The sequence below is a fragment of the Rattus norvegicus genome, chromosome 2 (assembly GCF_036323735.1).
Source record: "Rattus norvegicus strain BN/NHsdMcwi chromosome 2, GRCr8, whole genome shotgun sequence".
Lineage (NCBI taxonomy): Eukaryota > Metazoa > Chordata > Mammalia > Rodentia > Muridae > Rattus > Rattus norvegicus.
In genome coordinates, this window is record NC_086020.1 from 2,962,372 (window position 1) to 2,986,278 (window position 23,907).

The 23,907-nt window shown below is 38.9% G+C and overlaps 1 pseudogene; it reads left to right on the top strand.

The window, feature by feature from the left end:
* The window catches only part of Uba52-ps20 (ubiquitin A-52 residue ribosomal protein fusion product 1, pseudogene 20), a 282,754-nt pseudogene extending 259,193 nt beyond the window's left edge, over positions 1-23,561 (top strand).
* The last annotated feature ends 346 nt before the right edge of the window (positions 23,562-23,907 follow it).

Below are 23,907 nucleotides of genomic sequence, written 5' to 3' on the forward strand. Positions count from 1 at the left end.
AACACTAGATCGACAGTGCAGACAGAGACTATTTGGAACCGGACTTCCATTTTGAGTTTTTCTTTGTGTTCTTGTTTTTTTCTCCTGTCCTGTCCTGTTCTGTCCTGTCCTGTTCTGTCTTGTCCGACCTGTCTGTCTGTCTCTCTGTCTTTCAGTCTGTAAATCCGCACATATAGTTCTTTCCACATCATATATTTCAAAACAAATAATGCTTGTTGTGCTTCTCATTTCATTGAAGGGTACTACTCTCTAGATCAGAGGAACCCCCTTACAATTCTCCACAGGTAGTGATGACTGGGGTGTTCAGTGCAACTAAGCAGGAATTATATGGTTGCTGCCATTATGCTTGATCTTACCCAAGGTAGGGTTTCGGGGCATGGTTGCCAAGATGGCAAACAACAGGCAGTGATCGAAGAGATGGAACAATAACCTACAATTTTCCCTTTCTGTCACTGTTTCTCTGTCACTCTTTGTCTCTCTTCCCTCCTTCCATCCCTCCTCTCTCAGAGCTGAATGAACCTTGCAACTAAAGTAAATGTACAGTGAATAGAAGCCAGGTGTGGTGCTGCATGTCTTTAATTGCATCACTTGAGTGGTGGAGGTGGGTAGAACCCTGTGAGCAGGCTGCAGACCTGATCCAGGTACTGATTTCCAGGGCTTATGTGCAAAGACCCCTGACTCAACTAAAGAAATGAAGAGGAAATTAAAGAAACAGATACAATTAACTTGGAATAAACCAAACAAACTAAGGAAAAGGAAAGGCAGTTTTGGGGTGGCCTGGCTTACAGAGGAGAGGCAAACATTCATTTGCCAGTGCCTCCTCAGTTGAATACACACACACGCACACAGAGGGAGAGAGAGAGAGAGAGAGCGATCAATCTGTTAATCTGTTTGTCTCCCTCCCCTAGTTTTTCAGACAGGGTTTCTCTATGAATTCCTCTGTAGACTGATGGGTCAGAGGGCAAACCTGCTGGCTGTTAAAGGTCTAGGGAAAAGATGAAGGCCTAGATGCAATGTGTAGGCCTGAGGGAACTGTTAAGGCCTAGATGCCCTGTGAAGGAGGCCTACATCATGTATACATATATACACACATATTCATGTATATGAATATGTATGTGAATGTGTATACACTCAGGTATCCTTTATTTTATTAGCTTATTTTGAGTATAATTTCCATGCTAATCAAAAAGAGGAAATTTTCTTTGGCATCGGATTCTTCTTGAACAAAAAATGGATATAAATAATCACATATTCAGTTGTTATGTCTAATATTGAGAAGATATTCCCAGATATGGTTTTAATCCATCATAGTCCATGTGTGAACACAAAACAGACTTAGTAAGAATTTTGGCAAGTGGATTTTAAAAACTTAATAATATAGAGTTATTAAGAGCAACGGTAACATTTTTTAACTTGATATTTTATATATTTACATTGCAAATGTTATTCCCTTGCCCAGTTACCCACTCTCCCACAACCAACACCCTGCTTCCATGAGGATGCTTTTCCTCCCATCCACCCACTCGCACCCCAGTAGCATACCATTCCCCTGCACTGAAGAAAGGAACATTCATAGGACCAAGGGCTTCTCCTCCTATTGATGCCAGACAATGCCATCCTCTGCTCCATATGCAACTGAAGCAATAGGCTTTTGCATGAGCACTATTTGGTTAGTAGTTTAATCCCTGGGAGCACTGGTAAGTCTAGTTGGTTGATATTGTTGTTCTTCCTATGGGTTTGCAAACCATTTCAGCTCTTCCTATTTAATAGTCTTTGTTCATTAAACTAATAAAAATTTATGTTGTAGTTATTTGAAGAGAAAGAATTTTATGAATCATGTGATATCAACTGAACAAATATGAAAATTATGTATGCAAACTTTACAAAAGTTAGTTTCGATCCCGGCCCGCAGCAGCTCTCTGCTCCTAGACCCGGTGAGAGAGAGACCTAACCACCTGGTCAGGTGGGCACTCCTGAGGCTGCAGAGCGGAAGAGACCACCAATTCTGCTCACCCCTGCCCACATCCCTGGTCCAAGAGGAAACTGTATAAGGCCTCTGGGCTCCCGTGGGGGAGGACCCAGGAGCGGCAGGACCCCTGTACCTGAGACACCACCAGAACCAGAAGGAAACAGACCGGATAAACAGTTCTCTGCACCCAAATCCCGTGGGAGGGAGAGCTGAACCTTCAGAGAGGCAGACAAGCCTGGGAAACCAGAAGAGACTGCTCTCTGCACACACATCTCGGATGCCAGAGGAAAAAGCCAAAGACCATCTGGAAACCTGGTGCACTGAAGCTCCCTGAAACGGCGGCACAGGTCTTCCTGGTTGCTGCCGCTGCAGAGAGCCCCTGGGCAGCACCCCACGAGCGAACTTGAGCCTCGGGACCACAGGTAAGACCAAATTTTCTGCTGCAAGAAAGCTGCCTGGTGAACTCAAGACACAGGCCCACAGGAACAGCTGAAGACCTGTAGAGAGGAAAAACTACACGCCCGAAAGCAGAACACTCTGTCCCCATAACTGACTGAAAGAGAGGAAAACAGGTCTACAGCACTCCTGACACACAGGCTTATAGGACAGTCTAGCCACTGTCAGAAATAACAAAACAAAGTAACACTAGAGATAATCTGATGGCGAGAGGCAAGCGCAGGAACCCAAGCAACAGAAACCAAGACTACATGCCATCATCGGAGCCCAATTCTCCCACCAAAACAAACATGGAATATCCAAACACACCAGAAAAGCAAGATCTAGTTTCAAAATCATATTTGATCATGATGCTTGCGGACTTCAAGAAAGACATGAACACACTTAGGGAAACATAGGAAAACATTAATAAACAAGTAGAAGCCTACAGAGAGGAATCGCAAACATCCCTGAAAGAATTCCAGGAAAACACAATCAAACAGTTGAAGGAATTAAAAATGGAAATAGAAGCAATCAAGAAAGAACACATGGAAACAACCCTGGATATAGAAAACCAAAAGAAGAGACAAGGAGCTGTAGATACAAGCTTCACCAACAGAATACAAGAGATGGAAGAGAGAATCTCAGGAGCAGAAGATTCCATAGAAATCATTGACTCAACTGTCAAAGATAATGTAAAGCAGAAAAAGCTACTGGTCCAAAACATACAGGAAATCCAGGACTCAATGAGAAGATCAAACCTAAGGATAATAGGTATAGAAGAGAGTGAAGACTCCCAGCTCAAAGGACCAGTAAATATCTTCAACAAAATCATAGAAGAAAACTTCCCTAACCTAAAAAAAGAGATACCCATAGACATACAAGAAGCCTACAGAACTCCAAATAGATTGGACCAGAAAAGAAACACCTCCCGTCACATAATTGTCAAAACACCAAACGCACAAAATAAAGAAAGAATATTAAAAGCAGTAAGGGAAAAAGGTCAAGTAACATATAAAGGGAGACCTATCAGAATCACACCAGACTTCTCGCCAGAAACTATGAAGGCCAGAAGATCCTAGACTGATGTCATACACACCCTAAGAGAACACAAATGCCAGCCCAGGTTACTGTATCCAGCAAAACTCTCAATTAACATTGATGGAGAAACCAAGATATTCCATGACGAAACCAAATTTACACAATATCTTTCTACAAATCCAGCACTACAAAGGATAATAAATGGTAAAGCCCAACATAAGGAGGCAAGCTATACCCTAGAAGAAGCAAGAAACTAATCGTCTTGGCAACAAAACAAAGAGAATGAAAGCACACAAACATAACCTCACATCCAAATATGAATATAAAAGGAAACAATAATCACTATTCCTTAATATCTCTCAATATCAATGGCCTCAACTCCCCAATAAAAAGACATAGATTAACAAACTGGATACGCAACGAGGACCCTGCATTCTGCTGCCTACAGGAAACACACCTGAGAGACAAAGACAGGCACTACCTCAGAGTGAAAGGCTGGAAAACAACTTTCCAAGCAAATGGTCAGAAGAAGCAAGCTGGAGTAGCCATTCTAATATCAAATAAAATCAACTTCCAACTAAAAGTCATCAAAAAAGATAAGGAAGGACACTTCATATTCATCAAAGGAAAAATCCACCAAGATGAACTCTCAATCCTAAATATCTATGCCCCAAATACAAGGGCACCTACATACGTAAAAGAAACCTTACTAAAGCTCAAAACACACAATGCACCTCACACAATAATAGTGGGAGATTTCAACACCCCACTCTCATCAATGGACAGATCATGGAAACAGAAATTAAACACTGATGTCGACAGACTAAGAGAAGTCATGAGCCAAATGGACTTAACGGATATTTATAGAACATTCTATCCTAAAGCAAAAGGATATACCTTCTTCTCAGCTCCTCATGGTACTTTCTCCAAAATTGACCATATAATTGGTCAAAAAACGGGCCTCAACAGGTACAGAAAGATAGAAATAATCCCATGCGTGCTATCGGACCACCACGGCCTAAAACTGGTCTTCAATAACAATAAGGGAATAATGCCCACATATACGTGGAAATTGAACAATGCTCTACTCAATGATAACCTGGTTAAGGAAGAAATAAAGAAAAAAATTAAAAACTTTTTAGAATTTAATGAAAATGAAGATAGAATATACTCAAACTTATGGGACACAATGAAAGCTGTGCTAAGGGGAAAACTCATAGCGCTGAGTGCCTGCAGAAAGAAACAGGAAAGAGCATATGTCAGCAGCTTGACAGCACACCTAAAAGCTCTAGAACAAAAAGAAGCAAATACACCCAGGAGGAGTAGAAGGCAGGAAATAATCAAACTCAGAGCTGAAATCAACCAAGTAGAAACAAAAAGGACCATAGAAAGAATCAACAGAACCAAAAGTTGGTTCTTTGAGAAAATCAACACGATAGATAAACCCTTAGCCAGACTAACGAGAGGACACAGAGAGTGCGTCCAAATTAACAAAATCAGAAATGAAAAGGGAGACATAACTACAGATTCAGAGGAAATTCAAAAAATCATCAGATCTTACTATAAAAACCTATATTCAACAAAATTTGAAAATCTTCAGGAAATGAACAATTTCCTAGACAGATACCAGGTATCGAAGTTAAATCAGGAACAGATAAACCAGTTAAACAACCCCATAACTCCTAAGGAAATAGAAGCAGTCATTAAAGGTCTCCCAACCAAAAAGAGCCCAGGTCCGACGGGTTTAGTGCAGAATTCTATCAAACCTTCATAGAAGACCTCATACCAATATTATCCAAACTATTCCACAAAATTGAAACAGATGGAGCCCTACCGAATTCCTTCTACGAAGCCACAATTACTCTTATACCTAAACCACACAAAGACACAACAAAGAAAGAGAACTTCAGACCAATTTCCCTTATGAATATCGACGCAAAAATACTCAATAAAATTCTGGCAAACCGAATCCAAGAGCACATCAAAACAATCATCCACCATGATCAAGTAGGCTTCATCCCAGGCATGCAGGGATGGTTTAATATACGGAAAACCATCAACGTGATCCATTATATAAACAAACTGAAAGAACAGAACCACATGATCATTTCATTAGATGCTGAGAAAGCATTTGACAAAATTCAACACCCCTTCATGATAAAAGTCCTGGAAAGAATAGGAATTTAAGGCCCATACCTAAACATAGTAAAAGCCATATACAGCAAACCAGTTGCTAACATTAAACTAAATGGAGAGAAACTTGAAGCAATCCCACTAAAATCAGGGACTAGACAAGGCTGCCCACTCTCTCCCTACTTATTCAATATAGTTCTTGAAGTTCTAGCCAGAGCACTCAGACAACAAAAGGAGATCAAAGGGATACAGATCGGAAAAGAAGAGGTCAAAATATCACTATTTGCAGATGACATGATAGTATATTTAAGTGATTCCAAAAGTTCCACCAGAGAACTACTAAAGCTGATAAACAACTTCAGCAAAGTGGCTGGGTATAAAATTGACTCAAATAAATCAGTTGCCTTCCTCTATACAAAAGAGAAACAAGCCGAGAAAGAAATTAGGGAAACGACACCCTTCATAATAGACCCAAATAATATAAAGTACCTCGGTGTGACTTTAACCAAGCAAGTAAAAGATCTGTACAATAAGAACTTCAAGACACTGAGGAAAGAAATTGAAGAAGACCTCAGAAGATGGAAAGATCTCCCATGCTCATGGATTGGCAGGATTAATATAGTAAAAATGGCCATTTTACCAAAAGCAATCTACAGATTCAATGCAATCCCCATCAAAATACCAATCCAATTCTTCAAAGAGTTAGACAGAACAATTTGCAAATTCATCTGGAATAACAAAAAACCAGGATAGCTAAAGCTATCCTCAACAATAAAAGGACTTCAGGGGGAATCACTATCCCTGAACTCAAGCATTATTACAGAGCAATAGTGATAAAAACTGCATGGTATTGGTACAGAGACAGACAGATAGACCAATGGAATAGAATTGAAGACCCAGAAATGAACCCACACACCTATGGTCACTTGATTTTTGACAAAGGAGCCAAAACCATCAAATGGAAAAAAGATAGCATTTTCAGCAAATGGTGCTGGTTCAACTGGAGGGCAACATGTAGAAGAATGCAGATCGATCCATGCTTATCACCCTGTACAAAGCTTAAGTCCAAGTGGATCAAGGACCTCCACATCAAACCAGACACACTCAAACTAATAGAAGAAAAACTAGGGTAACATCTGGAACACATGGGCACTGGAAAAAATTTCCTGAACAAAACACCAATGTCTTATGCTCTAAGATCAAGAATCGACAAATGGGATCTCATAAAACTGCAAAGCTTCTGTAAGGCAAAGGACACTGTGGTTAGGACAAAACGGCAACCAACAGATTGGGAAAAGATCTTTACCAATCCTACAACAGATAGAGGCCTTATATCCAAAATATACAAAGAACTCAAGAAGTTAGACCGCAGGGAAACAAATAACCCTATTAAAAAATGGGGTTCAGAGCTAAACAAAGAATTCATAGCTGAGGAATGCCGAATGGCTGAGAAACACCTAAAGAAATGTTCAACATCTTTAGTCATAAGGGAAATGCAAATCAAAACAACCCTGAGATTTCACCTCACACCAGTGAGAATGGCTAAGATCAAAAACTCAGGTGACAGCAGATGCTGGCGAGGATGTGGAGAAAGAGGAACACTCCTCCATTGTTGGTGGGATTGCAGACTGGTAAAACCATTCTGGAAATCAGTCTGGAGGTTCCTCAGAAAATTGGACATTGAACTGCCTGAGGATCCAGCTATACCTCTCTTGGGCATATACCCAAAAGATGCCTCAACATATAAAAGAGACATGTGCTCCACTATGTTCATCGCAGCCTTATTTATAATAGCCAGAAAATGGAAAGAACCCAGATGCCCTTCAACAGAGGAATGGATACAGAAAATGTGGTACATCTACACAATGGAATATTACTCAGCTATCAAAAACAACGAGTTTATGAAATTCGTAGGCAAATGGTTGGAACTGGAAAATATCATCCTGAGTGAGCTAACCCAATCACAGAAAGACATACATGGTATGCACTCATTGATAAGTGGCTATTAGCCCAAATGCTTGAATTACCCTAGATCCCTAGAACAAATGAAACTCAAGATGGATGATCAAAATGTGCATGCTTCACTCCTTCTTTAAATGAGGAAAAAGAATACCCTTGGCAGGGAAGGGAGAGGCAAAGTTTAAAACAGAGACTGAAGGAACACCCATTCAGAGCCTGCCCCACATGTGGCCCATACATATACAGCCACCCAATTAGACAAGATGGATGAAGCAAAGAAGTGCAGACCGACAGGATCCGGATGTAGATCTCTCCTGAGAGACACAGCCAGAATACAGCAAATACAGAGGCGAATGCCAGCAGCAAACCAATGAACTGAGAATAGGTCCCCTATTGAAGGAATCAGAGAAAGAACTGGAAGAGCTTGAAGGGGCTCGAGACCCCAAAAGTACAACAATGCCAAGCAACCAGAGCTTCCAGGGACTAAGCCACTACCTAAAGACTATACATGGACTGACCCTGGACTCTGACCCCATAGGTAGCAATGAATATCCTAGTAAGAGCACCAGTGGAAGGGGAAGCCCTGGGTCCTGCTAAGACTGAACCCCCAGTGAACTAGTCTATGGGGGGAGGGCAGCAATGGGGGGAGGGTTGGGAAGGGAACAACCATAAGGAAGGGGAGGGGGGAGGGGGATGTTTGCCCGGAAACCGGGAAAGGGAATAACACTCGAAATGTATATAAGAAATACTCAAGTTAATAAAAAAAAAAAAAAAGGAAAAAAAAAAAAGAAAGCAAAGAGGGGGAAGCATGGAGTTAGATGGAAAATGATGAAATTATATTTTAAAGTAAAATTTATATAAAAATAAATATAAATGGGAAAAAAATAACCATGCCACAGTGCAAATTTAGCTGTAGTAAAAATTCAACTGCCAATAAAATTAGTTCATAACTTTTGAAAAAAAAAAGTTAGTTTCAACACAAAAGTATAAATTTACAATTTAATATACAAGGAACTAATTGATTAAGCAAATGTTGACAACTAAAATTCATGTATGTATGCAATAGAAAATAATATTTGAGATATAAAATTAAGACTTGTGTTAGTAAAATAATGCATAAGTTATTTTACTTGAAAATCTTATGATCATATTAATACAGCTAGAAAACATTAAGAAAAAATTTAATACTCTAAAAATGGGATACACATGCACACAAATTTATAAAAATTTGATCCATATACATCATATTATAATGTCATTTCAAAAGTTAGAACTATCATTGTGTTCGTTATGAATGAAAGGAAGATGTTTCAGACCATAAACAGAAATAAAATTTTCTGGAATTTTACATAAATAAAAGGCATTTAGAAACTAAAATTTTTAATAACATCTCCATCATAATTAGATGGGTTATGTTCCTGCCTTCTTGCAATGAACATTGAATTGATCTCTATTGTATCAAGAAAATTGTGATAGCTGTTCGATATAGAGAATGAAAAGCTGTCCTCTGGACAGCTCATGGTTATCACACTCATGAACCCACAGCACCTGTGTTAACACAATACTTTCACATGATCAAGCCAGCTAGAGTCAGGGCTTAGATGGGGTGACCAACCCTTGCCAATGCCATATTGAGGGGCTTTTGGCATTTGATGGCTACTGGTGAATGAAGAATCATTCATTTTTTGGGGGGGGGGTATTGCCTTGGTAATTGGCTTGTGCTTCAATAGATTCCCTTCATGAGTAACACTAGACTCTGATTCTTTGGTGAGATCTAAAAGGTAAACAGATGAAGACATGGTGTCAGGAGATGTATTATAGGAAATATGGTGAGATTTGGTAAAGAGAATGTAGAGTGCATTCAAGTATATTTCTTTATATAAAAAATAAAGAAAAATATGAAAGAACAAATGTTTACTTAATTAACAGAAGATAGAATATCTCTATAGACAAATTCTAAACAGCTTATAAACATATAGCTAGAAATAATAGATGAGTTTAAAAGATGCACAAATTTTCTTCACTGTTTAAGAGATCATTTTAAGAGATCATGGGAGAGAATGTAATGTATTATAATATACTTTCAAATGTAAAAGATAATAACTTTAGCTTAGTAATAAATACAAGATTTTCCACCGATGGAGATTATGTATAATTAGTTTGAGCTAATTCCTCCCTGTTAAATTAAACGCATTTCTAAATTCCTCAGAAAAACAACCTCAGAATAACTACTTTTAGTCCCCCAAAGTCCAGGGAATTGGGGCAAAAACCCTTCAATGGTTTCTTCAAGCTGTACATAATTATTTTTATATTTCTCACTAAACTAAAATTATGATCTTTTACATTGGCACAGAATTTATTTGATACAAATTTAGATTTTAAAGATTTTCTTTAATATAAATTTCTCATTGATTTAAAATTAATATTGTTACTCTGATGTACACGTATTGTGCCTATACAACACATTTCAGTATAGATGGCTTACACCCAGTCCTTTTCTGCTATTAAAAAATGAAGCTGAGATGATTAAGCACATGAGTTTAAGGCCAAATAACAAATTCATGTCTCTAAGTTTATTGTTAGAGTGCTTTCAAGATAATTTATTAAGATAATTAATGGACAACAGTCCAGATTACTTATATAGTTAGATGGTTTCTAAAAAACACCAGAAGTCCACAAAATATGACATTTAATGTTCTTTAACTTTTATTGAGACATGTCCACTCCCACCAGCTCCCCTTTGGTATATTCAAAGAAGAAACTGAAAATCTCCACCTCCACGTGAGGTGATTTATTGTGGCAGACAGACACTATGCAAAAATTGCTCCAATTCTTCTACAGACTAATTACTCTCTAGAAAAGGAAACATTGCAGAATAAGTTGGCTGAAAATTTCTGCCAAGCCAGAATGATTAGCCCTTCAAAATTTAGTGTTTCAAAAGTCTGTCTGATGATCCTAGGCCAGAAGCTTGAAGACTTGCTCTCACGTGTTGCTCACAGGGGACTACGCAAATAGAAAATTGTCTCTATAACCTGTCTCAGTTCTAGAAGCCATGCTAGGCTTCCTATATTTACAGATATATGGCTACTTCTCAGATTACTGGCGGGGTTGAAAACTTAGTATAATCTTATAACCCACTCAGACTATTTAACTTTGAGAATACATATTTTAATTAGCTAGTTATCAGATAATACATAAGCTAGCCAGGATATAACAGATTTTAAGCCTTTTAAAAGCTAAAATATATAACTAAATGTTCTGTTTAACTGATAAAAGTTGGGCTGGGTGTTAGGTACATCTTATACTTTTAAATTACAGAATGATAATAATTGTGCTCAACTTATATTTGAGAAAAATTTTCTGTTTTTTTTTTTTAATTAAAAGGGTAAAAGAGTAGATTGATGTCATTACTAAGGTGAAGGGAGTTACAGGATAGAACCAGGCCTGTCATTGGAAAAGAAGGAAGGATGGATGGGAGAAAAGTTTTAGAGAGGCAGTGGAAGCCAGAGTGAGAATGTGAGAGCACAGAGAACATAGCAGTCGATGTTTAGATGCCTCTCTGTACATATTACAGGTTGTTATGTCTATTCTCAAGGGATGAGTGTGTACAGGATTCTGTGCCATCTAGATTGGCAAATTATATCTTATCAATTGCATCAGAAAATATTGTTTGATGTGTCCTTTCATAAGGCAACTTAATTGAGTTTAAGAGAGTGTATGGTGGCCAGATGCATGGGCCTACCAAAGAATTGGAATGTGTATGCCTGGCTTGGTGGAAACCCAACCAAGAGGGCTGTGGGTGAGGGAGGAGCAGCCTGACAGGTTGACGTGTTGTTAAGAATAGTGTGTCAGAAAGTAGATGGGGCAACATGGAGCCACTGAGATAAATTATTGCTATTTCCAATGGCACCAGAAATGTTAAGGGAGTGAGACAGCTAGGGTATACCTGGGAACAAGTTCTGTCGGGTTTTTTGTTTTGTTTTGTTGTTTTTATTTTTACTGCAGCACATATATTGTGTGTCAAGTGTCCGGAAGGGAAAACATGCTTAATTCCTTGAGTATGAAGTAATTTATTGCATCATGGCCACATATAACCATGATGGGATACTAAAGACAAAGATAGGAGAGTGAGGATTTTTACTTTCCAAGAAATTATAGGATTTTGGTGTTCCTTAATCGTATGATTTTTTTGGGTAGGATATCTACCTTGTGATCTAGACTAATAGATGAATCACACAAAGAAAAAAGATGGAGGCAGTTACCATTAAATGTTTTTGGGGCCTGGGTATCAGATGCAAGGGACAGAGAGATTACAAGGCCACAGAATATGTTGCATATCAATTATATTGAGAGGTTACAAAGGGGATGGCTGGTTTGAGGAAAGCAGCCAGTTAGATAGGACTGTGATCTAACACTTCCTTGCTTATGAAAGAAAATTCAAAAGTCACATCCAGCTGGAAAGTCTTATGAATACTATGAAATACCTATTAATGTGGGGAGCCAGGACTGCCCTAGGCTGTCTGAAAGACCTGGACAAAAGAATAACTGGAACACTAGTTCTATTCCCTTACCCAGGATCAAACTTGTCAAGGCCTGTCTGATGCTGAAGCCAATGCCTTAAAGGAGTCAAGGTTGAGGGAAGAGACTTTTGTGGTTATCAGTTCTTAGGCAGCTGTACCTGTGGTATCCCATGTTCTTTTCATCAGCATTGTCTGACTTAATCATTTGCTGACTTAGTTGTACCCCATGTACAACCATCAGTACCCCCAGGACTGGAAATTATAAATATGGTTCTACAATTTCTAATAACGTGCAAATAAATTTCAAGCAATCTTCACAAAAATGTTTACTAACAGCAATCACATTTTAAATCAGACAAACTAAAAATAAATTGAACACCACGTGCTCCAGCTCTATATCCTCTGGACATAACCCCAAGACACCAAATTACTACAGAGGTACTACAGTTTCACCATTGTTGCTTAGTTCCCAGCAGGGAGGAAATGCAATTCATATGAATCCTAATGGGGTGACTGCTCTGCTTTTCCTATCAGTTATTTTGGTATACTGCCACTATGCCCTCCTCATCACGCAATCCTAGATAGCACAGTGATCTATGAATCCAAGATATAATGTTTGACTATGTAATTGCAAATATTGGAAGAGAAATGAAGTCTTAAACACTTCTATATATTTATTTAAATGTCCCTGTTTGTTTTATTCCAGAGACTGTGCTGCAAAAGGTATATACATACTTCTCCCTCAATTCTTCTGCTGAAGGATATGTGGCTCAGTTTTAATTCTCATGTGATAAAGTATCACAGTCTCTATACTATTTCAAGAGATGTATCTCTATTATTCCTTTTCTATTTAATGAGTCTAAACTGTCCTTATATCAAACTACAGTGTTTATATAACAGGCAAACCCAGAAATATCAACTGTGCTTCACAAGGTAAGTATGCAAAATATGGTTTTATAGAATTCCTTGTAATGCATCTACTCCTATTTTTATTTTCTGGTCTATTCAGGTGTGTTTTATAATATCCACCTGCAGAGTTACCTATGGAAAATTACAAACGATAGCAAAAACAGAAAACAATTAAGGTCTGTTATCAAATCTTAAGCAAACATTCATCACTCTAGGACTGGGAAATTGCTCAATGGGTAGAATCATATGGACCTGGGTGTGAATATTCAGCATGTCTACATAATGCCAGGCATAGGGGATAGCTACACATAACTATTACCGCTGAGTCCTGAGGGCTCACTGACCAGTTCTCCAATCCCACACTGAATTTCTAGTTCAACAAGAGAACTTATGTCAAGAACAGTGAACAACACTAAAGAAGATGCTTGAAATACTTCTCAGAACTCCAAAAACACATGCACAGATGGATAAAGCCATATAGTTACAGGCATGCACCACACACTCACATCCACCAACATTCTTACAACACACAACACCACAGATTCATAGAAAATGGTTAAGGGACTGCAGGGTAATTCTTATTTTGCTGTTGTCACCCAGCATGTATCTTAGATACTGATAATAACCAAGAAAAGATTAAGCTGGAAGAGAGTTTATCCATAGTTTTAACTTTGGGTTTATTTTAATTTAATTAAAATGCTTCCGTAATTTTACACAAAATATTATATCCAGATTTATGGGATTCTAGAATCACCCAGGACAAAAACTTTTGAGCATGTCTGAGAGCGAGACATCAGACTGGAAGCGTTCTAGTGCAAAGGCCCTCCAGCCAGAAGCTGGAACCCAGATGCCCTTCAACAGAGGAATGGATACAGAAAACGTGGCATATTTACATAATGAAGTACTACTCAGCTTTCAAAAATAATGACTTCATAAAATTCCTAGGCAAATGGATAGAACTAGGAAATATCATTCTGAGTGAATTAACACAGTTAGTAGATACTAACTAGTCCAAAGCTTGGAATACCCAAGATACAATTCATAGACCATATGATGCTCAAGAAGGAGGAAGAACAAATGTGTACACTTCAGTGCTTCCTAGAAGGGGGAACAAAATACTCAAGAGGGAGGGGAATATAGGGACACAGAGTGGAGCAGAGACTTAAGGAAAGGCCATCTAGATACAGCCCCATCTGGGGATCTATCACATATGCAGCCACCAAACTTAGGCAGTATTGCTGATGCCAAGAAGTCCTTATTGATGGAAGCTTGATGTGGATGTCTCCTGAGAGACTCTGCCAGAACCTCACTGATTTAGACAAGCATGCTTGAAGCTAACCATCGGACTCCATGGGGACTCCAATGAAGGAGTGAAGGAAGAGCTGAACTAAGTCTTTGCCTTCACACAGCTTCTCAACTGATTTCCAGAGATAGGTACAGCCCCAGTCCCACCCCCACCACCCAGCCAGCCGATAAATTTGGATGCTCGAATCTGAGGTTTGTCATGGTAGTGACTTTCTAAGGTGACATAGCTAATTGGGTGAAGAGATTTCTGGAGCTACAGGCCAGAAAGTCTGTCAAGATGAGAACAGCCCACCAGGGCCAAATGACCCATTGGTGCCATGTGACCTGCTGGTACATGGGGTAATATGGAATGGTGCCCTCTTCGGTATTTCACGCTGCAGGTGTTCAAATTCAGTTTGAACCAAAATGAGTACTTTGGTATTAAAGTCTAAGTTTTAACCAATATCAATATTCCAGCACTGACATTATATTTCTTAGCATAAAGCATCCTATGGAATCTGTACGGTTCAGAATGAGTTCTCTGTATTTGATCTTTTCACATGATTCAACCCAACTCCCAGCTCCTTTGGAGGTCACCAACTATACTATAGGCTGTTCTCCTATGGCACCAAACCTGGGCATAAAATGTAAAATGGGATTGAACTCCCATGAATCCATTTCCTTTCACTTTCCTTTTTGTTCAGCCACTGATGGTTTTTGGTTGTCTTTTTAAGTAACCATACACATACCACCTTTTACATTGTCTTTTGCAGCGAGGCTCTATGGCTCACGTCTGGACAAACCACACCAGGCCAACAGGGCTCCACGTGGAGAGGTTTATTGGAATGGAAGAGACAAAGGCCAAAGGGGTGAAGAGAGGTAGGAGAGAAAGAGAGGAAAAAAAGGGAAGAGAGGAGAGAGAAGTTGAAGAGGGCAGAAAGGATCTGCCTTTTATGTGAAATGTGGTGTAACTGTAACATGAAATCCATGCTGTAAATGGATGACCATTGCCTTGACAGCAGATGCTCAGGTGAGCAGATGACATCATTGCTGGAGGCAATAGCAGTTCCTGATACCAACATTTGGAAATTTAGGTCACCAACTGGGACCCTCCTTTGTACCTGTAGCATACCTGTCAAAAAAATACTAGATCTAACCATGCAGGGATGGCACCTTGTGTTTGTACCTTAGCAGCTGCTGAACTCCTTATTGAAGAATAAGAAAACCTAACATTTGGGTTGCATATAATGGTCTTCTCCTCTTATAACATGTCACAGCTCCTACCTTTCAAAGGTTTACAGAATCTACCTCCCTCCAAAGTTCTTTCTCTTCAGGTAGCACTAATAGAAGACTCCACACTAACCTTTTAATCACACCTGCCTTTCCAATCTTCTTTCTCCACCAAATACTAACCACTCCTTATCTCATCCCTGCACTAAAACCTTAGAGGAATTATTACCTCACCCTTCACACATACAGGAGGGCAATTTGCCTCAGACCATCTACACCTTCTATACAGATGGAATCTCCTTTCTACATGAAGGAGCCATAAGAGCCAGCTACCCCATAGTGTCACACACTGAGGCACAGGCCCTTCCTTCTCATACCACCAATCAACAGGCTGAAGTAGTAGTCCTTATTCATGCCTTTCAACTGGCACAGGGACAAACCCGCAACATCTACACAGATTCTAAACATGCTTTCCATATCATCCTGACCTATGCCACTAACTGGAAGGAGCATGGGGTACTTATGACTAAAGGAGGATCAGTAACTAATGCAAACCAAATTATGGCCATGCTAAAGGCCTCCCATATCCACACAGCTATCGGGTTTGTCCACTGCCGATCCCACCTGACGAATGACTCTATTGTCTCCAAGGGAAAAATCGGAGCTGAAGAGGCAGCCAGAGCTGCGGCCCATAGGTGCCTACACATGTAGCACCCTCCACAGGACATTCTTACACTGCAACCCATATCCCCACTCTCACTCCTTAACACTCATCAAACTCTGTCCTATCTTCGCCACATCCTTCATCCTAACAGCAAGGCATTGTCTTATTTTGTTAAAACCCACCTGAAGCCTACTCCTAAGGACTTAAGTTTCTTAAAATCCATCACTGCCTCTTCCAAAGTCTGTCAAGTGTCAGATTTCAACCTCTGGTGTTGTAGCACCCCTTTTTCTACCCAACAAGGCAGAGGTTCACTTCCTGGAACTGACTGGCAACTTGTCTTTACCCACATGCCAAATGTGCCAAGTACCTCCTAGTTTTGATTGACACATTCTCGGGGTGGTTGGAGGGATATCCCACAACTAACAAAAGGGTTCAGACTGTTTCTGAGCTCCTCTTCCAAGAGATCATCCCCAATTTTCATCCCGTCAGTGAGACAATGGTCCCGAATTTACTTCCCAAATTTCTGAAATTCTGTCTAAGGCCCTAGACATCACCTGGCATTTTCATATTCCATACCAGCCTCAATCTTCAGGTAAGGTAGAAAGAACTAACTGCTCCCTAAAAACCACTCTTTTCAAACTGTCACAGGAACTGAGATTGAGCAAAACTCCTACCTCTGGCTCATTTTAGGCTACAAGCTCTCCCCAAGTGACCTCTTTTTGTCTCACCTTTCAAACTCATGTATCGATGTCAGTACTAATTCCTGGTCTTTCAAGTAAATGCGCTCCCCTCCTAGACCATTGACTTACCTCATTACTTTGTCACCTCCTTTCTCTCCTATGGAACTCTACTGACCAACACTGACTAAGGCCACACGCTGTCTCCTGTCAACTACCTATCAACATTTGAGACCAAGTTCTTCTGTCCCCTCCAGATCAGCAGCTCTTAGCTGTCTCTCCTAAACGGTAGGGCCCTTCATGGACCCTGCTCTCAGATATTTTCAGATCCTAGGACCCATAGCTATGGCTTCTGGTAAAACGTAAGTACATGTCACATTCTTACAAACTCAAGACAAACTGAGCAGATTATGCAGTGTTTTCACAACAGTCCACTATTTAATCTGCAAGAATTTAAGGGTCATCAATAACAATCCAACAGAAAATGCCACTAAACAAAGACAACAGCCATGATACATTATATTCCAAAGTTACAACCATGAATTAAGCTTTAAAAGGAAGTTGCATTACCTTTATATTTTAAGGACTTTAAAATAAGAGTCTCACTTGGAAATTATGCAAAGTTCATCTTTGACCACTGAGTGTGGGCCATGCACCCCCACTGCCCTGGCCTGAGAGGCAACACCATAGTGCTCCTCTTCACTGGGCTAGCTGACCTGTTCCACAGTGCAGCAGAGTGAATGGGTCTCTCCACAAGCAGAGTGAGCTACTCAATCTGAGATTCATGGAAATGCAAGGATACACGGTCCTCAGTGGAGGGCAAACTAGACAAGCACATGGAGAAAGGATGTGGAGGAATAGTTGGAGAAATCAGAGACCAAGACACAAAATTGTGAAAGAGTAATCACTGAGAGTCAGAATGTGACTAATAGAATTTAAATTGTTGCTCTTGTAGAATGAAAAGTAAAGTTGCTAACAGGGTAGAAAACATCTGCATCCTGGGAATCCAGGAAGGGTTTGTAAAAGGCCCCAAACATGTGCAGAGATTAAATACGTCTAAACGGAATCATCAAAGAGATGATTCAGGAAACAGCACACAAAGGAAGTCACAGATGGATCAAATGCTGTGGTTACATTGACCTAATTTCTTAGTATAAGGAACAAGAAATCAGGTTCCAAAAAACACGAAAGATGCTTCATCTAACAATACAAGTCAATATTAGACCTGATTTTTATAGAGCTAATGTGTAGAAGTCAAAGATACTAACTTCTAAAATAACTCTTTGTACATTTAATTTTTGTGCGATGTCTAATAATGACTCAGAGAATGTGATATTGGAAAAAAGTTGAAGAAAGGCATTGGAAAAGGAGTTTTAGGCACAGGTTTGGCTGTACATTTAGTAAAAGACAATCTAGTCATTTTATATCTATCAAATACTTTTACAGGCTCCAAATGGGTCAAAGACCTTAAGATACAAAAATGAATGTCGTAAAGTTAAAACAAGAATATAGTATCAAAGTATTATGACCACTTTTTTAAAGGAAAGGAATATTTCATTTTGTGGAACTTAAACATTTCCTCTAATATTTGACTTCCGGTGGCCCATCCAAAAGAAATGAAAAAGATATGAATTATAAAAGGATGTTAAATATTTTAAAAATCCAGTGGCTAATAAGATGCAGCTAATTAAGTAAGCAAGGAAAATATTCTGCTGCAAAACCATGCTTGGCCAGCCAGTGATGGAAAGCAAGACAAAAGAAGATTAGTTTCCTGCTATTTTCAAAGAACAAGCACCTACCCAGGTCAAAATCTAGACAAAACTACTAAAACAAGCAGCTGACTTGGAGTCTACCCACCAGACTGAGCAACAAAGGAACTTAGAAACACCAACAAACATGCACAACAGTTTTTTTTCCCTCATTTTGACAGATGTTCACTAAGTATTTTCTTAGTGTTCAGCATGTGACACGTACTGTGTACTTCCTTCAGTTACACATCCCTGGCTTTCTAGAACTTAAATTTCTATCTGTTTAATAATACGAAGTAGGAAATTCAGAAAGAAAATGCAACATGGTACACAAGTATGCTGAAGAAACTGACCACAAGCAATGAAACAAAGACTCAACTAGCTCAGGAAGTTATCCCAAGATCTACTGACACAAATCACTAATCTCAAAATTTTCTGATAACATTTAACAGCTAATAAGAGCCGTAGAAAACTTGAAAAACTGATACACATATAAATTATAAATATGTGTCTACAATCACCCTTCCTGGTGGACCGTGTAAGCAGATGATAGCAACCAAGAAAGACTAATTCCAGAAAAGAAATCCAGATGGCCAGATTCTGTTTTTCCTCAACAGGGTCATTTCTAAAATAACCATTGTTTTTTTTAAATCTGACAAAACAGGAAATAGAAGTAACTGGGATAAAACCAAAATCTAGATCCCTTCTACTCTACTATATGTCTTTCTTCTCGTTAATGTGTTTCTAAAACAACGTTTTTTTTTTAATATTTGTGGTTTTATAATTTATTCTAAAAGGAAACCAATGGGAAAGACTTGCCAATTTCTTTGGAACTGTAATGCAGGGTAGTAAAACAAATGAAGATCTTGTGATTGTAAAGAGACTAATTTTCCAACAGAGTTACGGAAATATTTTTTCTAAGAAACCAGCTCAGTCAAATGAGGCTTCAGACTCTGGTTACCATAGTGGTTTGTCTTTCCTTGAGCCGGGGTTCCCTGCTCTGTAGCCTTCCCTTGAAAGTTCTGTTCTCTTGGTCTCATCTCCTGAAAGCCGAGATTAGGTACCATGGTGTCTGCTTTTAAGTTCTAAAAAATACTGAAGAACCTAAACTTTAGTGTCTGCATGGTGACATAAGCCACATCGCTAATAGCTCATCTAGTTAATATGAAAAAAATTATGCTTTCACTCCCAACCTAAATTGGGATTGAGTTCCAGGTGAACAGAACATCATCCTCCAGTTCCAGTAACCAAAACTATACACTGGTCATTGCTCAGATTTAGATTTTGTTTCGATTCATGTTGTCACTTGTAGAAGTTTGGACCAGGTTCTTCCTCCAAGCCCCATGCTCCCAGAAATAAGACAGAGACTCAAAATATATTAACAAATACCTTGGCCATAGAGCTAGACTCATCTCTGACAAATTCTAACCCACTTACTCAAATCTACATTCCGCCATGTTGCTCATTACCTGTGCTCAGGAACCATGAGTCTGTCTGGTCACATTTTCCAGGGCAAATCTCTCCGACCTGGCTCTATCCCAGAATTCTTTCTGCCTCCTGGATGTCCCAACTTCTATTCTACCCTTTCCTATAGGCCATAATTTTTTTAACTGAAAGGTGATATATCCATACAAATACACAAGATGCTCTCTCTACAGTCACTAGCATTCTTAAAGCCTTCAAAGAGCTAATTATTCCAATTCTACTTTTACTTTTAATGCACCAACAGCAACACCAACATTCAGAGACCATCCATGGGAGGACTATTGCTTTAAAGAACTTAGGTGCACCGGCTTTTCCTTTCAGTTTATTCTGGTAATAATGCCACTCCAGCTGGGTGTTAGCATCAGGATGAAAAGGTGTTCTATGTACACCAGCCTGGCCAGGAACTCATAGAAGTTCACCTGCTAGGATTAAAAGCTTGCTCCACCAAACATGGCTTTGATGAACTGACTCAATCTAACAGCAGCAGAGTCAGTTTTCTGTGGCCTTTGATTTCTTACAATGAAAAACAGGCAACTCAGATACCAGGTTCAGATTGTAGGAGAAGAAAATGAGACAAAAAACTACAATCAAACTTTTGTAATTCTGGTATAAGTAGGTATAAATAGATTTTGAGAGCAGGTTGCTCAGAACAAAGAAACATATAACACACAAGCTCTCCTGCCTCACTACATAAGCCAGACAAAAGAACAATAGACCAGAAGGTAAGTGTCCCTAGCCTAAAATCAATTCCTTTACATTCAAAAAAATCCCTTTCAGAGCTGAGTCAAAACTATCCAGAACAAAATAAAGCCTTGTTGGGAATCTAGAATTTTCTAGTATTTTCACATAAGAGAAAAACTGACTTTCAAATGAAACTGCAAATGTAGCTATCTTGTCCAGAAAGAACTAAAGAAAAATGCTAAATAAATGCTTCTAATACTAGTAAGTAGTACACACATAAACCTGAAATTTCATTTGCAAAACAGACTGCCCAGTTGACTCAACTCAATGATACAGAATTATCCAAAACCCAGAAGTTAGTATGTTTACCTACATTAAGGGAGGAGTTATTTGAACAGAAGAGAAAGTCTGAAGACACAGTATAGCAGCAAATTCCCCTTAATGTGCAATAAAAAGCTATGGAAAATATCCAGAAATTCTCATCTATGTGAGATAACGGAGTCCTCAATTTAAGATACTCTTCTCTGTATATTTCAACGTACACTAAAGCAGTACTATTCTAATTTTCCTATACCTGTGATAATAAAGGGTAGCCAATTTGAACAAATGAATAAATTTAATTGAGAAAGAACAAAATACTTTCCAAAGAATATATTGTTATCATTTCAGATACACACACAGACACACAGACACACAGACACTCTCTCTCTCTCTCTCTCTCTCTCTCTCTCTCTCTCTCTCTCTCATGTGTCAATTGTTTTAAACAAACAAGAATACAGATCTTTAAGATCTGTTATACTTCTTACACCCAGGAGACAAAGAAGAAAACAGTATCAACATGCCTTCCAGAGCTCTGATGTCTGGGTGCCCTCAATACTGACATATTGCCTAAACGGAAAAAAAGAGCATTCAAACCGAAACTAATTCTTCTCATTAAAAACATAGCCAATTTTTAAAAATCACATTTAAGAAAAATGTTAACATAATGTAGGATATATTATGGACTGTACACCACCTTAAGAGATGAATTTCCTTTTCCTCAGTTTTCTGAATGTTAAGTCACTTCTAACAATAGCATAGCATTATTTCCTATTCTACATTCTAACCTTCTTCCTTTAAGATTATAATTTTATAAGATTATACAATTTAGTTATGTGTAGTTTCACCTATTTAGCTTTGATAAACTCCATACTGCACAACTCTACAAATTTTATTTAATGAAACAACTACAATGACTACTACTACCCAATGTTGTTGATAAGTAATAAAATACAAGAGGTTTACAAGGAGTTAGATTAATTCTCACAACACTATAGGGAAAAATTACTATCACCCACAACTTTTATATTAGTAATATAAGTTCAACAGCTGCTGAGTGCCCAAATTGGAACTTATTTCCAGTCAGTCTGATTTCCAAGCTCTTAAATTATTGTACTTGTTGTTATTAAAATCTCGTTGTAATAAAATACCCACCACACCCATCCAAATAGAGCACACAAAACTAACACAGTTCCACTTGGTGAAATTTAATGGGAGAACAAGACAAGGGAAAGGGGCAAGAGAAAGAAGAGAAACGAATGAAGAGAAGAGAGAGCATGAGGGCAGAAGAAGTCTGCCTTTCATTTGGAATATGACATAATTACTCCCACGTGGCATTGGGATTTGGACCAAAGGAATACTGGGAAAGTAGGGCTCTTGCCATGTCAACAGTTACCAAATGGTGTCGCTGCTCAAGGCAATTCCTGATACCAACAATACTGCTGTTATAATTCGACATATTTCAAAAAGTAGTTCACAATAAAACAAAGTCTATATACACAAAGAATTGTTCTTTCATCATTAGCTGTTACTAGTTCTGCCCCATGACTGTTATATTTATGGAGATGAAAGTAAATATTATCTAATGAGGAAAATTACTGACTTAGAATAACCAGAGATTGTTAATAAGAATTATTATAACCCAACTATTAGGATAACACTACGTTATAATAATATTACTTCTAATAATCCCCCTGGTGTTCCAAAATATGATAGTACAGGTCCTAAAACTGCCACCCATTTCTACTTGTCACAAACTATGGGCGAATTTTTCATGCACTGTGACAGCCAATTCTGTGAAAAACTGACTCATAAAAGGGCAGTGAAAGAAGAACACAGACTGGAGACAATTTAAAAAAAGTCTATTCAGTCCCAAAAAAAGGACACGTGCCTGTTAAGATAAAGGAGAGAGCAAGCAGTGAAGATCCAGGTAAATATATTTAAAATGCAAGTTATACCAGCCCTCAAAAAACACCGAGAAGTCAACAAAATGATCTGAGTATTAAAAGGAAAAAAGAAAACAAACAAACAAAAAACCCCAAAAACCCCAAACCACTCTTTCTCTTCAACAAGGTGGCCAAGTAGCAGATACCAACATGCAGATCTTCATGAAGACCCTAATGGGCAAGACCATTAGTCTTGAGATTGAGCCCAGTGACACCATCAATAATGATCCAAGACAAGGAAGGCATCCCACCGACCAGCAGAGCTGATATTTGCTGGCAAACAGTTGGAGGATGGCCACACCCTGTCCAACTACAACATCCAGGAAGAGTCCACCTTGCACCTGGTGCTGTGTCTGCACAGTGGCATCATCGAGACATCCCTTTGTCACCTTGTCCAGAATTACAATTGTGACAAGATGATCTGCCACAAGTGCTACTCATGCCTGCACACAGTGTAGTCAACTGCTACAAGAAGTTCGGCCACTCCAACAACCTGAGCCCCAAAGGAGTAGGTCAAATAAGCCTGGGGCCATACCTGGCCTGTGACCCTGTGACCAAATAAAATCCATTGACAGGGGCAAAAAAAATGAGAGAGAGGGAGAGGGAGAATGACAAAGAAAAATATCAAGCTGGGCACAGGACTTAAACCCTAGCATTCAGAGACAGAGGGCAGGCACATCTTTGTAAGTCTGAAGGCAGCCTGGTCTACAAGGTGAGTTCCAGGACAGCCAGGGATATACAGAAAACCCTGACTGTAAAACAAACAAAATTCTGACAATTAGCTTTCCTGTGTAAAACCATTATGACTCTTTAGCATATCCAACAAAATTTCATGTATTGGTGGCAAGAAAATACACTGTTAACTATGAATACTCTATGCTGGTATAGAACACGAGACAAACCCATAT